Source organism: Mustela nivalis, assembly GCF_964662115.1.
Source record: "Mustela nivalis genome assembly, chromosome: 3".
Lineage (NCBI taxonomy): Eukaryota > Metazoa > Chordata > Mammalia > Carnivora > Mustelidae > Mustela > Mustela nivalis.
The window spans coordinates 119985518-120001763 of record NC_139022.1 but is presented as its reverse complement, the minus strand read 5'-3'; the positions used below and the strand labels follow the sequence as shown (position 1 = coordinate 120001763).

The following is a 16246-nucleotide window of genomic DNA, read 5'->3' as shown; positions in this document are numbered from 1 at the left end:
AGGCCCTGCAGGGGGCCGGGACTTGGATATGAAGACCACTGTGGAGACCCCAGGGATGCTGTGCAGGGAGGCACACTTAGATATGCGTTTCTGCAGTCTTGAAATGGAAAGCAGATCGGAATGGGGACTGGCAAGAGGAGGTGCTATTATTCAGGACAGAATGGGGGGACCTAGTTGAAGATACGTCCTGGGTGGGGGAAATGGAGGATAAGGAGGAACTTCCAGGTCCAGAGCTGGTTCATTGTCCCGGTCCCCACCCCTGGCTCTGGCAGGGAGTTCGCAGCCACCTTCTCAAATGAATTAAATTCCAGTGGAATCAGCGGGGCTGGCTAAGGGCTTGGATGAGAGGGTGGGGTGCAGGGAGAGGGAAGAATGGTGCACTAACCCATGGTGTCCAGAGGTTCATCTCTGGAATGGGAGTCAGGAGCTGTGGCCCCAGGATGGTTGATTGTGACAATGAATGCTCCTCTGAGAGGCTGCAGAGTTGGGAGGTTACATGCACTGCTTTGAGCTCAGCTTGCTTTTGTGTATACACTGGGATTACAAATAGCATTTAATTCAGGGGGTATCATGAGGGTTAAATGAGTTAGTTTGGGGAACAGTGCTACAACAGTATAGGGCGTGACAAGCAGTGAGCATGTGGTAAGTGTTGGCAGCTCTTATCATAAGGGAGCCACACTGCCTGGGACACAGATGATGCTCAGTAAATATTATTTCCACTCTTTTCCTCTCTCTTTCCCCAGCTGGCAAATATAGCTTGGATTTTGACCTTTGTTCTGCTACTGAATAACTGTGTGACCTTGGTCAGACCAGCAAACTTTGGGGAGCCTCAGTTTTCTCTTCTGTAAAACGGGAATGCAAAGGGCTACTGAAGATTAAACGGGATGGCCTATGAAGAGAGCTTGGCACACAGTAGGTGCACATTAAAATGTAGCTTTTACTATTATCTCAGCTTGGTGCCCTTGGGGCTCTTGGCTCTTAAATCAAGAGTCCTGTAATCCTGACTTCCGCCAGAAGGGGGCACTCACCGCTTGGCTATTCCTTATGTGCTCACGGAGGACCTCCTCCAGCGTGGGACTGACTCACCACCAGAGGGCTTTGTCACATCTCTTAAAAGCAGCCTCTGGTGGACAGAGTCCTGGACGAAAGGCAAACCCATCAGACTCTAATTTGTTTCTCAGTTGATTGTTTCCTCATCTAAAATGAGAGGTCAGACAGCCCGTCGCTCTAAGCTCTGTAGGGCTGAGACTGGTACGCCCATGGCAAGTGCCCTGCTGGGTCCCACCTAGTCCGCTAGAGAGAACATGCCCCAGGCACACAGGTGAGCCCCTGCTGGACCCACCAGGAAAAAGGGGAGGCCTCTGGTGGCCAAGCTGTGCTAGAAAGGCATAGCCAAAGATGTGTACTCAGCCCATTCATTCGCCTTCTGTTGCATGAGCACCCACAGATGCGGGAGGTGCCGGAAATGATTCAGCCCTGGCTTTTTGTAAGTGGGTTTTCACTCATTCACAATTTATGATGGTTTCACACAGGGGGCTGGGATGACGCTTATTGTTACTCTGCAAGGCTCACTTCTGCAAGAGGCAGGGATGGGGAGGGAAGGGTGCTTCTTCTATGGGTCCTACCTGCCCAGCACAATGCTAAGGGCCCTGTGAGGGTCAGAGGGAGAGAGTGACTTCCCAAAGTCACACAGCTAGAGGGCGCAAACCGGATTCAGACCCTGGCTGTTGGGCTCCACAAAACCTTGATGTGTCCCCATTCCCCATTCAATCCCAAATCGGCAGCCTTAGTGGAGGGTCAGTGCTGGGCCCAGGCCTCTGCCAGTGTCTCTGGAAGACCCAGGGATAGCGGCCAGTCTTGCTGGCAAGATGAGGCTCATTTGTTGCTATTATTATTTATTACCACCTTCTGAAACCCTGATCCGAAGAGAGAACCAGGAAGCAGGAAGAGGAGCAGGGCCTCTCCTACCCCTTCTAAACTGCTGATTAAAAGAAAAGAAATTTTCCTTCAATAGTTGAGTTTGGGCCTCTTAAAACTGTTCTCTTTTAATTTGTGTAACTAAATATACCTTTGTGGAACATTTGCCCAGATGCTTGGTTGTCTTGTAATTTTTACCCCCCAATGACGGGTGTTGTGGCCAGAGCCTGGGCTGGAGTTACGCTGACCTAGTTTTCAATTCTGACTCTGATGCCAAACAAGCTGTGTGACTTTGGACAAGTAGCTTAACCTCTCTGTCTTATCTCCTTCGTCTGTGAAACAGAAAATTAGAGTATCTGTCTCACAAGGGTTTTTGGAGAACTTTCAAAGTTCACTTTTCCTAAGGAAACACTTCAAACCTGGGGAAGAATACAAATAAAAACATGGGGAACAATAGAATCTGAAATCCCTTGGGCACAACTTGCAGCTGTAACAGCCTTCGACTCCGGCCTCTCTTGTTTCATTAATTCTCTCACCATCCCTGCCCCCTTCCCATCGGATTACTTTGAAGCAAATACCTGCCATCACGGCATTTTATTTGTAGTATCTATTGCAATATATATCTGTAAAAGATAAGCCCTCTCTTTTAAAATGTAACTTCAGAGAGGTTTTATGGAGCCTTTTCTCTGTGGCCAGGATTTTCCGTAAAATTTCCCCAATGTGATGTAACTCCCATATCCCGCCATTAGAACTCTTCAAGAATAATTATAATAAACATTCCAAATGCTTTTACTTATGGACTCTTGCTGGATTTTTTTAAAAACACAACCCCATCCAGTATTATACCACGAGTCTACTGGGTTGTGCACTATCACAATTATATCTCTGATGATCATTCACTGAAGAGAAGTACTTACTGATCTATATGTTTTTACAACCTTTTGTGGCAAGAATGACTAACTTCATCTGTAGGCAGGGAAAAAGAGGCACAGAGAGCTGGAGGATTGTCCCAGGTCACACAGCAGTAAACGACAGAGGTAGTTTGAAACTAAAACCTGTCTGACTCCAGAGCGCAAGCATTTTTCTTCTGTCCCCGGCTGTTATCTTGGGAATTCTGTTTGGCTTCTCTGTTTTGATTGTAAATTCTTTCAGGTAAGTGCTCCTTAGACTTCCTTTCCATAGTCCCCAGCTGTTTAATGATTGACTAATAGTCCCAAGTAATCCCTGCAAATTGGTGTGCTAGTACCAAGCTTATCATCCACCACCATCAGCACTGGTTTGCACGAACAAGTGCTTTTGAAAAATCTCCATATACGCCTGTACTCAGACCCGTGGAAGGTACTAGACACAGTCTCTACCCTCAAAGTTGCTTATGCAGTCTGCCAGGTGTCAATTTGAACATAACGGCAACAAGGTGGGAAAATGGTTAGTATCTTACTGCCTCTGGAGATGATTTCTTACGTGTATGGGTGGCTGCATACTCCACGTGAAGGCCAAGATGTGGGTATGAGCTCAACAAATATGTACCTGTGCCCACTTTGGGCCATGCGCGGTACTGGGATCTGGAGAGATAGTAGGAAATATGGCAATGAGGCAGACAGACAATAATATAGACAAACAGACAATATACAGCAAATGAAATCCACATGATATTTCAAGATCATGGTAATTGCGAGAAGGAAATAAGAAGGTCGATGTAACAGAAAGTAAGGGGGTCGGGGAAACTACTTTGGAAGACATATCTAGAAAGGTGACATCTGAGCTAGGACCTGACTGCTGAGCTGGAGGCAGCCAAGTAAAAAGCCACAGAAGCCTCATTCCAGGCAGAGGGAACTGAACACACAAAGGCCCAAACACTGTTCTCCTGCTCTCATTCTGCCTCAGTACCCAGAGCTCAGAGGACTCTTTCTTTCCTGTAGGAGGCAGGAAAAGCTTTCTCAAGAGGCTCTCAATTTCCTTTTCCCGGGATTGGGTCATCTGCATGTTCTACACGAATTCCAGACAAGGAATTGGGATTACCTGATTAACTCCACAATCAGTCCGTTTCTCTCCTTGGAGCTATGGAGGGATCATCCGATTGAAACTGGAGTTTCAATATCAAGGAGGGGGAGGGGGAAAGGTTAGTACTTGGTGTGATGGCCTCCAAGATGTCCCCAGCCTTCCCACCTGCTGGTGTTCCCACTCTCGGGCTGCCTCCTCTCCCACGGTCCCGCTGGTCTGTGTGACAAACGTTATAGAAAACCGTGGTTTCACTCCTGGCTGGCCTATTGGTCGCTTGCACACTCTTTCCTTCTCCCGGATCACTAGCTCTGGGGAAGCCACATCACGAGCAGCCCACAGAACCAAGAGCTGAAGTCTCGGGCCAACAGCCACGTGCATGTGCTTGGAAGTGGACACCCCATCCCTCCAGAGACTCAAGCCCAGGAGAGGCCCGGGGCCAGCAGCTATGCTGCTCTTGACCTTTGGAAAGTCTGTGAGGTCATCGGTGTTATTGTAGACTGCTGAGTTTGGGGGATAATTTGTTATGTCAGTAGATAACCAACCCACAGCCAGGGCACGAGAGGGGTTACTGCCGGGCCCTCACCCTGGGGTTCTCGTCCTCTGGCCTGTGAGTCACAGAGCATCGTCTCCTAATCTTGTGTGTCTCTTCCCCACTACGTGTTTGTGAATGCCTTGGTCTGTCACTTCCTTATGCTCGGGGGTCAGAGCGTGTGTGCGTATGCACATGAGTGTGTGTGTGTGTGTGTGTGCGTGCACACGCGTGTGTGTGGTGCAGTTGAGTGGCCAGTCTTGTCCTTCAAGGCCCTTTCTGGCTGGGCTGTCGTCCCTGGACTCAGGCGTGGTTTGTTACCAATGTGTGTCCCTGCTCTGGCACGGGCCTGGGCACAGAGCGGCCTCAGAGAATACGAGGAAACCCATGAGATACACAGGCTGCTGGGGCAGGTGCAAACTTGGCTGCCGTGACAATCACGACATGAGCACTCAGAGCAGCCCAGGCCCTGAGGAGGAGGGAGGAGGGGAGGTTGGGCAGGCGTTTCTCTGGGAACTGGCTTGGGAAGGCGAAAGGCAGTTTCTTTTGCCACCATCTTGCAAAGTGGGCACCCAGAGCACGGGACGGGGCTGAGGGTGGCAGATGAATTCCCTTGCCTGCTCAGGGCATGCCCAGGCACAAAGCCTTCCCAGTTCTGTGTCCTCAGCAGCATCTCACCATAACTCCTCCAAGTCTGCCTTTTGTTTCCTGTAGACCTACTGTGTGCCAGTCTCTTGGCTGGACATTTTTCTGCCCAGCTCTGGTCTACAAGCTTCACAACAACAGATGCTGTGTCTGCATGTCAATAATGGAGTGCCCGGACCGTAGTAGGCACGTGATGCATATTTTAGGAGTAAATGAATGAATGAGTGAATGCATGACTCTGGCTGACTCCTCACATAGAAGATAAAATGTTAGGGGCGCCTGGGTGGCTCAGTGGGTTAAGCCGCTGCCTTCGGCTCAGGTCATGATCTCAGAGTCCTGGGATCGAGTCCCGCATCGGGCTCTCTGCTTAGCGGAGAGCCTGCTTCCCTCTCTCTCTCTGCCTGCCTCTCCATCTACTTGTGATTTCTCTCTGTCAAATAAATAAATAAAATCTTAAAAAAAAAAAAAAAGAAGATAAAATGTTAGCCATGGGAAAAATTAGGCAAAGAAAGGGTAGGTGGGAGGATGGGTAGAATGGTAAGAATATTCCAGGCACAGAAAAGAGCATGTGCAAAGGTCCTGGGGTGAGATAAAGATTGTGCCCTTTTGGCTCCATACATAGCTCTTCCATTATATCCCACGGTCCTTTGGGGTAAGTCTTTTTGTTATCACCATTCTCAATTTGAAAAGTTCTGAGTGTCTTAGTTTGAGGAACAGGCTGCTTGGGTCTGGCTCTGCCACTAAGTAGCTGTGCTTACCTAGGGTGCTTGCCTCAGTCTACTCATCTGCTAATTGGGGATGATAGTGGAACCTACCTCATAGGGTTCTTGCATTACTCAATAAGCTTATGGGTGTGAAGTACTTAGCCTGTGTCAGGTATTATCTGGTGGGGAACAGAGCTGTGCAGAGGCAAACCTAATCTGGGTACCTTGGGAGGAAGCCCTCCTGGGGCACAGCCAGGACAAGGGGAGGGTTGACTTCCCTGTTGGAAGTGGAACACGCAGTTAGGCCCGTTTGAGGCCCCCTCTTCTAACTCAGTCCCCCAGTTCTCTGCACTGATCAGAAAAGACTTTTGGTGCAAAGGATTTGTCCTTGGCTTGAGGCCCCTAACTTCTGAGAACTGGAGATGATGTGCAGGGCCCATTGTCCCCACTTCCAGACAGCTCCAGACAAAAAAACCAAGCGCGACTGCTTCAGAAGAGCATAGGAGTGAGACGAACCTACTATTTTAAGGCAGTGGCGGCGGGAGCTCGGAGGGTGCTGTGTGCGTTCTCTTCTCACAGGCTCATCAGAGGAGCTGGAGCCAGCCTGAGAAGCCAGGCAGCTGGGGAAGGAGAGGGGACACCCCCCGCCCCCAACCTCCCACCGGCTTGGCTGACTCACAGACAGACCCTGAGAAAGCCAAGGTCAACAGACAGACCCTGAGAAAGCCAAGGTCGAAGAGGAAACCAGGCATAGCAGGGAGACTCTCACGAGGGCAGAGAAAATATTTGAAATCACAGACTGTGCCACTGCCCTTAGAGATCATTGAGGCTGATGTCTCCATTTTACAGATGCAGAAACTGAGGCACAGAGGTGTGGGGGGCAGGTGAGAAGCACAGGTTCCTTTTCTTTGTAAATTCATACAAGTCTTTTATTTTAAATATCACCACATTAAATAGTTAAATAATGCACGGCATCTTGGTACTATGGTCCTTTGTGGCATTTAAAAAGAACAAAATAGGGACGCCTGTGTGGCTCAGTGGGTTAAGCCTCTGCCTTCGGCTCAGGTCGTGATCTCAGGGTCCTGGGATCGAGTCCCACATCGGACTCTCTGCTCAGCGGGGAGCCTGCTTCCACCTCTCTCTCTGCCTCTCTGCCTACTTGTGATCTCTCTCTCTGTCAAATAAATACATAAATAAATAAAATAAATCTTTGAATAAACCTAGCACTTTAAAAAAAAAAAAAAAAGAACAAAATAGATCTGGGTGAGCTGACTTAGAGCTCTTAGATTTGTTAACAGAAAAAAAAAGTTACAGAAGAAAAGGTATAGATGTTGCTATTGGCTGAGAAACAAAGCCAAACCAGGATGACAGATTTCAATACATCCATGTATTGAAAATTCTCAGGAAAGTTCTGGAAGGATGATCAGCAGGTCGAGTAGGATAGACACTTTCCATGGGGACTTGATGGGGAGTGTGGGGCAAAGGCAACCTCAATTTCACTGGGATTGTTTGGATTTTTAAAAGAATATTTTCATACATTTTTGGAGCAATTAAAACACAGAATACAAAATATTGTTTAAAAAATTGTCAAAGGCTTGTTTGGCCTTGGGCTCAGATTTGTCCAGAAAACATTTCTCTTCTGGGTGTCAGACCAAATGAAACCCTGACCTCTGCTCTCTGAAGCTTTATCCCCCCACACCCCACCATGTGTGAGATTTAGTAAAATACAGAAAAATGATGAAAACGTTAATTAAAAGACTCTCACCCACTCCCTTTGCCCGAAGGCCGTGAGAAGATGGGAAGATGCTTTTTCTCAGGATGCCTCAGGCTTCCAGGAAATTCCCAAGCCCTGGGGGCAAGGCTGCCGGGGGTGGGGGCGAGAGTGCACCCCCAACGGGGTCGTTAGAAGTGGAGGTGGCGGGGAGCCCCTGGGCTCTATCTCCTGCCTGCTCTGGGTTTCCTCCATCCTCTGCCTTGAGATGAGCAGTTAGCACCCTGGATGCTCTTCCCAGAAAGAGCAGTTATCATGACTTTACTGTGTTCATGCATTTGATTTTTTTAAAGTTGATTTTTAGGAGCATAAATCAAATGAGAGTACATTTTCCTCTGGGGTCGAGTACTATAGATGAAGCTCAAGTTCCTTTGAACAGCCCCCCATCTCTGAGATATCCACGGTTAGGAGTTGAGCATGGATCCTTAGAGAGCGTTCCACTCTGCATTTCTATCTAGTTATTGGTACTCGTGAAACTATATATGGCACTGTTGTTGCTGGTGTGTGTGTGTGTGTGTGTGTGTGTGTGTGTGTGTATGGTTGTAAAAGCGTCACCAGAGGAGGCTGTGCCCATTGGGTAGCTATTGGGTGATGTCAGAGACTGACACCCTGAGGCAACACGCTTTGGTACTGTTCCTCCTTTGCCCGCTGCCCAGTGCCCAGTAGGTGTTCATAAGGGCACCTTGCCTTTAAACTCAGACATTGTTTCATGCCCGGGCACTTGGGGGCCACCTCCAAAGCCCCAATCTGGCCCGTGTTTCCAACAGTGCCTTGAGAGGAAGGCTCGTGGGTGTCCAGACTGAGGAGTGGCCATGCTGCTGGTGGGAGGACAGCTCAGGAGGTCTGAGCTTGCCCTGGGCCTCTGGGGGAGAACGTGTAATAGTGGAGCACAATCTGTGGAAAAGCGGGATCTGTGGAAAGTGGGAAAGAAAAGAACTGGGGCCCTTCAGAGGGGCCTTGAGGACACGTAGCAGTTTTGAGGTGGGGGTGCAGACGGGCCCCTGAGGGTGCTCCGTGGGAAAGCCTGTGCTGTGAGCTCGGGTCATGACCACCGGGAGGCTGGAAGAGGAAGCCATCAGACGTCTGGACTATGTCAGAGAAGTTGATCTGGAGGCTACTCTGGAGCAGCCTCTGGGAGGGAAAAAGAGACATCCTTTCCCTAGGAAGTAGGCCCTTGACCAGAAATAGGACAACACACTTTCCTTATTTCTGTGAGATGAATAATCAGATTAACTAGGCCCAAGTCCTGGCTGGGCCACTTTCCAACTCTGCATTTTGGGACAAGTCCCCTCTTGGGGCTTCACTTTCCCCACCTACCCGACCATGTTCTGTCCCTGACACATTGTATGTTCTCAACCAGCTTCAGGTTATATTTACAGAGATTGGGGGTGGGGCACAACTGTGTGTAGGATCATAGTGCTGAGCTTCTGGAATAAACTTCAGTTGGATAAACGTATACTGATGGTCAGCCAGATGCCAAGATCAGTTAGGATTCTAGGGTTGCAAGTGACAGAAGAAAAACTCCCATAACAGAACAGCCCCAGGGTAGCTCAACCCAACGCTTCTTGGTTTCTCTCCATCTATTGTGGACCGGCTCCTTCAGTGAGACCTCTCTCCTCAGGCAGCCCTTCCATCTGTGGCCCCAAGATGGCTGCCAGAAGCAACCAGAGTTACATCTTCCTCATTCGCATCCCACAGGGAAGGACAAGCATCTATCTGTTCCAGCATTTTCAAGACAACCTTGGAATTCATTCCAATAGGTCATCTTGGGTCAGGTCTATGGACACCTTAAGTGGACAGGCTGGTCACGGGTCAACCCTGGTATGGGGTCAGCTTCTCTGACTGCCGCATGGACTGAGGGTTGGGGAGGAGGCTGGGTAGCAAAACCCCAGTGCCTCTGAGGCAACTGGAGCATTGAGTCTTTGGTTGGAGGATGGAGGGCATTTGAGTAGAATGTAGGCAGGGATGGAGGTGCTCAGGAGATGGAAGGACAGGTGCAACACCATAGTGCCTTAAAAATCACCCTCTGAGGATTGTAGCTTCTAGAACCTGGATTCCCAAACAGAGAACAACAAGATCTATGATTTCATGAACGAGGAGACAGGAAAGTCATGACCTGCCTGATCACACAGAAGCTCTGTGGCAGAGCTGAGGGGGAGAATTTAGGCATTTTGGATTTGGAGAATTTAGGACTTTTGACTCCCAAGGGAGTACTCAGTCAGGTGTGTGATTCATTGCACCAAAAGTCACATTCCTAGGGTTGGAGGGTTGGAGGTGGTGAGTAAATGATCCTAAATGCAGGCGAGAAGGGGCTGTACTGTGGGGGCTCGCTCTGGGATGTCTTTTCATGGTCCTGGTGGGCTGGGGGAGGGAAAGTGCCTAGAGCAGACTGGGCCCTCTCTTGTCTAATGTGTCTCCAGACCCTGGCTTGATAGAGTTCTGTTTATTTCCCTGGTGGGGAATCCTGGAAGCTTTCCCCGATTCCTGGTGTTCTCTCTCTGGTGTCATGGAAAGAATATGGACGCAATGCCAGACACACCCATCACTTGCTGTTCCATGTGGCCTTGGGCAGGTTACTTCACTTCTCTGATGTCTCCTCAGCTGTGTAATAAGATCAAACACCCCTATCTCTCCAGAGGAATGTGGGGAAGGAATGAGATAAGACTCATGACATGTCATAAGGGCATAATGCCTGCCCTTGGCCAATGCATGGCCCCGAGTGTATGGTCCAGTGTGCATGGTCCTCAGCGGAACACAGCCAGTCCACCCCTGGGCATTATTCTTGCCCTCAGAGTAGCTCTAGGCTTAGTATCAGTGCTGGGTCTAAAGATTCTGAGGGAGGAATGCGGGTTCTGGCTGGTATCTGCAGGTGAGCTGAAACTGTTTCTAGAATGATCTAGGCCAGCTTGGGTATACAAGTCCTGCCCACTGGCCGCCCACACTCCCCAGCCCTGCCTCTGGGGCTCCAAGGGGAGGCCTCCGGCCACCCGCCAAGATGAGCTTCAGGGTTAAGATTGGGTGACTCATCCACAGAAAGGAAGGCCAAGTCAGGGGATCTAAACAAGACAGAGAAAGACTTCTTTTTCCCCAGTGATTATGAGGAGCTCCAAGAGGGACCCACGCATTATCAATTATTCATGGGGCCTGAAGGAAGCCATGCAAAAAGCCCAATTGAGAAGCAGGGTGGGGTGAGGGAGTAAGAAGTGGGAGACACTTCACCCCGCCCCAGGTTGGGATAAGCTTAGCTGGAGCATTCTGGGTGACATGCGCTGGCTTCCTAGAGGATTTGCCCCAGGAGGGACAAGTGGTAGCAGGCCTTTCACAATTGCTGTGTTGTGGCAGTCCCACTCTGCTGGGTCTCAGGAGTGGTTAGCCCCATTACACAGTTGAGCAAATGAGGGGCAGAGAGAGGAAGTGGCTTACCCAAGATCACACTGCTGTGAAGTGACCACACTAGAAATGAATGAAAGGGACTTGCTCTTATGAAAGGGGATATCAATGTTTTTCAGCATCTGCTATGAGCCAGGCACTGTTCTAGAGGCTGGGGTACAGCAGCAAATGAAGTAAAGTCTCTATTCATGGGGGTTGTATTTTATTTGTGAGATGACATGCAACAAGCAAGCAGTAAAGGAATGTATGAAATAATTTTAAGGACAAGTTCTATGAAGAAAACAAGTGGGTGAACAAACAGAATGAGAGATAGCATGGTATGCAGGGACGGCCTGCCATTTCAGATAGAGTGACCAGGGAAGGCCTTTCTGAGGAAGTGACATTAAAGCTGAAGCCTGAATAAAGCAAGGAAATGAACCCTGCAAAAATCCAGAAAAGCAGTCCATATCAGAGAAACAGCAAGTGCAAAGGCCCTGGGGCTGGGAACTTGATATGTTCAAAACACTGAGAGAATGCTGGTGTGGGGTAATGAGGGAAGGGTGGTAGAAGAAGGGGTCTGAGGGGAATAGGGGCTAGAATAGGAAGGACCTTAGAAGACATGGTAGGGAGAGATCCTTATGGAGGAACATGAGACACTATGACCCCCGAGTGGGCAAATTCCTACTGTGCACATCTGGTTTCCTTTCCTCCAGAGTCAGGTCAGTCCAGGCTTCCTGGCCTCCTCTCCCTTGGAAGCACCACACAGGAACAAGGAACACTCACGCAGCCTGCAGGAGACGAGGATTCGGAGTGCATAATTGTGTCATCACACATCAGAAGAACTTCTTTGCCTCACCCCTACCCTTGTTTTAGCATGGCTGCATGGTGGCAGGCCTGAAAGATGTGCACATTATCTTGTTGAACATATGCTTCGAGGCAATCCTCCCTATGTTGCAGATCAGAACACTGAGGCTCAGTGAGGATGGACTCATTCAAGGTCACAAGGCTGGAAACGGAGCTCATTTGAGCCCAGGCATCACTTAACCCAGGGCAGGTCTTTGAAGATCCCGACTCCTCTGCTTCTGGGAGCCCCTCTATACCACAAGCCCCACCACCCCTCCCTGCAGAGGCAGAGATGTGCTCACTTACATCTCTAACTTCCCTCTCTGGGGCTTCATCCTAGATGAATGTTCAGACCCTGGACATTCCATTAGCCATTAGCATTATCAGCCTCTGATAGGGAACCACAAACCCTGCTGACCAGGGAATTTCTGGCGAGAGACGCCATCCCAGTGCCTTCCTGACCCGTTGTTAGGTGAACAACTATGAGAATGGAAAGGAGGGATTCTCTTACAGTGGGAATGAGGTTGGAGCCTTGTAGAAGTAGGTGCAAAAGTCTTAAAATGTTCCCTTATCCTTTGGTCCATGGAGAAATTCCATTTCTTGAAACCTATCCAGGGGCAATCGCAGGACATGTGAAAAGATATATGTACACACAGTGGGGGACACATGGTGTGGACAAACCAGCCATTTCTTACCTCTGCCCATTCCAGCTGGTTGGTTTCCAAGACCAGACCATCACAGTTGTTAGACATTTCGAAAATCACTCCTGTACCTAAAAATGTCAATAGGGAGATTGTTAAGAGGGAGAAAGTGGAAACAACCCAAGTATCCAACAAGGAGGGATTGGTTAAATAAATGAGTGATACATTCATTCATAGACTACCGTATACATATTAAAAGTTATGCTTCTAAGAATATATAAGGTTACAGGAAAATAATTATAACCCATAGTTAAAAGAAAAAGTGTTACAAAACAGCATGTTCCTCGTCTAGAAGATACAATATAAATTTTCTGATTTTGGTGACATGGAAAACCGAGGGGACACTTCTCCTTCCCACCACAACCAAAGAAACATCTAGAGGTGTTGGGTAAAAATAAAACAAAGGTATTGAAAACACTTGGCTGGACTTCAAATAAAGAGAAATCCCCACTGGGGTAGGAGACACAGTGTTGATATGCTTGTGGTAGACAGGCAGAACTGAGATAGTCAGAAAGGCATTGCCTTTGGACTATAGACGCTCAGGTTGTTCACAAAGTATTTTCAGAGTGTTTAAATGTGTGTACAGTCTGTCCAGATAGGGAATGTTCAAGAGAACGGCTGCTCCATCAGTCTGGCTCCCTGAGTGAAGACGCACGGAAAGGATTTCTCAACTGATTCCTGATAGATCTGGAGTAGAAGAAACAAACCTTTGTTGTGTTAAGCTACTGAAACTTTGGGCTTATTACTGTGCTATAACCTTGCCTTTCCCAATTGCCATAGCTTAGGGAGACCTCACCCAAAATATGGTCTCAAATTCAGGCTCTAGATGGAAACGAAAAAAAGTACCTTTTGGAAATTTGACATCTCAAGTCTGTAGCAGGCAAATGAGTAGACATTGAGTTTACACTGTTACAGACCAAGAAAACATTGTAAAGGATCAGTCAGGACTAGCAAACACTCAGGCACACCAGAAAGAACAGATGTAAAGCTATTTTTCAAAGACATTTCTCCAACCCAGGGCACATGAAACCCCCACAGGAATTACAGCTCTTGGAAAAGATGGGCTTACCGTAAAGAAAATGACAAACTACACAGGAAAATGATCAACCATAGGGCAGAGTCAGCGAACAGAACAAGTCAGGAGGATACGTCTCCCAATACTATGGGGAGGAGGACAGTCAGAAAGGGCCTGACGTGTATACTTTCTTTAACAAAGAGGATTGAAAAATGTAGCCTTCAATTATTTTATGTAACAGAATTAAGAGCATGAAGTTAAAGACATGGTGAACTCTTTGATCAACTTTTAGCCTGAAAACATTAATCCACCTACCCTATGATTCATACATTACCAGGGATCTATAACTTCCTGACATTTCTGTTTAAGGCTTCAGATTGTACTACTTGTAATATTCTTTTCATATTCATGCAAAAATCTCTCTTGTGAGAACTAACCAAACACATGTATCTGAGGGTTCACATGTGTTTGCAGCAAATATCTAGATATACGAACACATCACTGTGTATACATATGTGAGTATAGATGTAAATGTGTGTGTGTGTGTGTAGACACTGACAAATAATACTTGCACAATACTGTGACATTTAAAAATCGTAAGTGTGTAGCTAATACATGCTTTACAAATGATTTAAGATGGTGACCTTAAGAATAAAAGAGAAACCACGAGGGGGAAAAAAAAACCCAAGATACCCTGAAAACACAGCCATCTGCATAGGAATAAGGCAGGAAAGAAATATATTTTAATTTGAATAATCTCTCTGGGTGATGGGAAAACAGGTGATTTTAGTTTTCTTCTTTAGTTTTCTTTAATGCTCAAATTTTCTATTATGACTAAAATTGATTTTTTTTTTCTGTTTGCATTAAAAACTAACTTTGTTTAGCCATGCGGGTAACACATAGGTACAATTAAAATTAAATGCTACAATTAAAAAGAAGTTAAAGTAAAATATAGTTAAGAAAACAAAATTACTACTGTACTTAGGACGAATAGTTTTTTAAAATGCAGGACATTACCTGTTCATTTTCCAGTGGGTATATTATAATTTTTGGAAGGGGATTGAGGGAGATGCTCCTTGGCTTAAGCCAGTCTCTGGCTCCTCAACAGGGACTTCCATTTGTTTTGGGGGCTCTGGAGAGTGGGCAGTTAGGGACCCAAAGCAGGAGACTTGCCTGTGGGATCCCACACCTTCTGCATGTTCCAATAAGAACATAGGATTTAGGTCACATCATGTTTTGAGGGTTCCTTAGCTTACTTATTTAGACAAAATCAAGCAATACCAGTTTATTGTAGAAAGTGTGGAAACTGACAAAACCCATAAAGATGACACCAAGAATGGCAGAGGCCACACCATCCAGTGCTGCTCAATTTCTCATACATGTACCCAGTGGCCTGCTCTGTGCCAGGTATAAGAGGGAATATACAAAGAGTGTGAGACTAAGTTCTAGCCTTGAGGATCTTCTTGCCGGCTTGGGAGAAGCAGTCTGCCCTTCTGGCTGCAAGCAACAGAAGCAGACAGTCCGACTTCAGCACGAAGAAAGGTACTGGAAGAATATGGTGTGGCTTCCAGACTTCACCGAGAAGCCAGAGGCTTCAGCAAGGGCAGGGGCTCTGGGGATCCAGGCAGCGGAAATAAACAGGCACTTTTCCAGAAACGAGTCAGCAACATGGTCATATGCACAGTGCCCCTCTGCTAGAGACTAGGGTGTGAGGGGTCTGGCTGGGTCAAGGGAGAGTGAGGCAGCTTGACCGAGAGCCCGCTGGACTGATGTATGAGGAGGCCTACCTCCACAGGAAACTAGGCTGCTAGTTCCAGGAGGAGGGGAGAGTAGAAGTCACCACAGTAGAGTAGATCACACCACAGCTTCTCCCACCTGGGTCTGAATCCAGGCTGTCTCAGTAGCCATGTGGTCCAGGCAGGTTGCTCAGTCCCAAGGGCCCCTCTCTTATCTCCTAAAACGGGTATGGTGACACATAGGTTGCAATTAGGAAGGCACGAGGTACAGTCCGGCAGCCTGTGCCATGAATTGGGCCCAAGATAAATGGTATATTGGAATCCTAGCGTTGATTTGGAACAATGGGAGAGGAACCCCTAAACCGGGCTGAGTTTCACACTAGAGGTCCGAAGACCACAGCTGCCTCAAGATCTAGCCATTTCTCAGCTGCAAGAGCTCAAACGAGTCACGTTCCCTCCTTGGGCCTCAGTTTCTGTATCTGAAATGTGGTGATAATCTGTGCCGCCAGCCTTACAAGGTGGCTGTGAGGATCCAAAGAGAAGAATGGCTTTGTGAATGGTGTTGGATGGGAGGTGAGTATCTCAGGGGAGAGGAAAGGGAAGGACATGCCTTGTAGGGGTGCCAGCAGAGCAAGAGATGAGGGGAAGAATGCATCAGGTCCTACCCCAGATTGGCTAATATACTAATAACAGTATCCATTTCTTGAGCTCCTGCCCTGTACCAGGCTCTGTATGAGGTGCTGGGGCCCCAGGAACAACGAAAGGGATATAGCTCCCAGCCACATGAAGCCTAGGGGTGGGACTGGAGCTCAAGTAATCAGAGAGTTGCTTGAGGAGGCACTTGTTTCTGCCAGAGCAGTAACAGGGACTTGAGCTGGGGTGAAGTCAGGGAAGGCTTCTTGAAAGAGGTGTCCCTGAATTGACAGCTGACCATAAAGTAGGTCATTGGGCCTGTAAGTGCAAGAAGAGCACTCTGAGCAGTGGGGACAGCACTGCAGAAGCCTTTGGCAGGAGG

General features: G+C 47.9%; 1 long non-coding RNA gene across 1 annotated transcript; it reads right to left on the bottom strand.

The window, feature by feature from the left end:
- Window positions 1-395: 395 nt before the first annotated feature.
- LOC309860844 lies at window positions 396-15432 on the bottom strand. The gene is made up of 3 exons (XR_014309665.1): window positions 15283-15432; window positions 12475-12551; window positions 396-534 (listed from the first exon to the last, which is right to left on the bottom strand). It is a non-coding gene; the product is annotated as an uncharacterized lncRNA (long non-coding RNA).
- Between the last annotated feature and the right edge of the window lie 814 nt (window positions 15433-16246).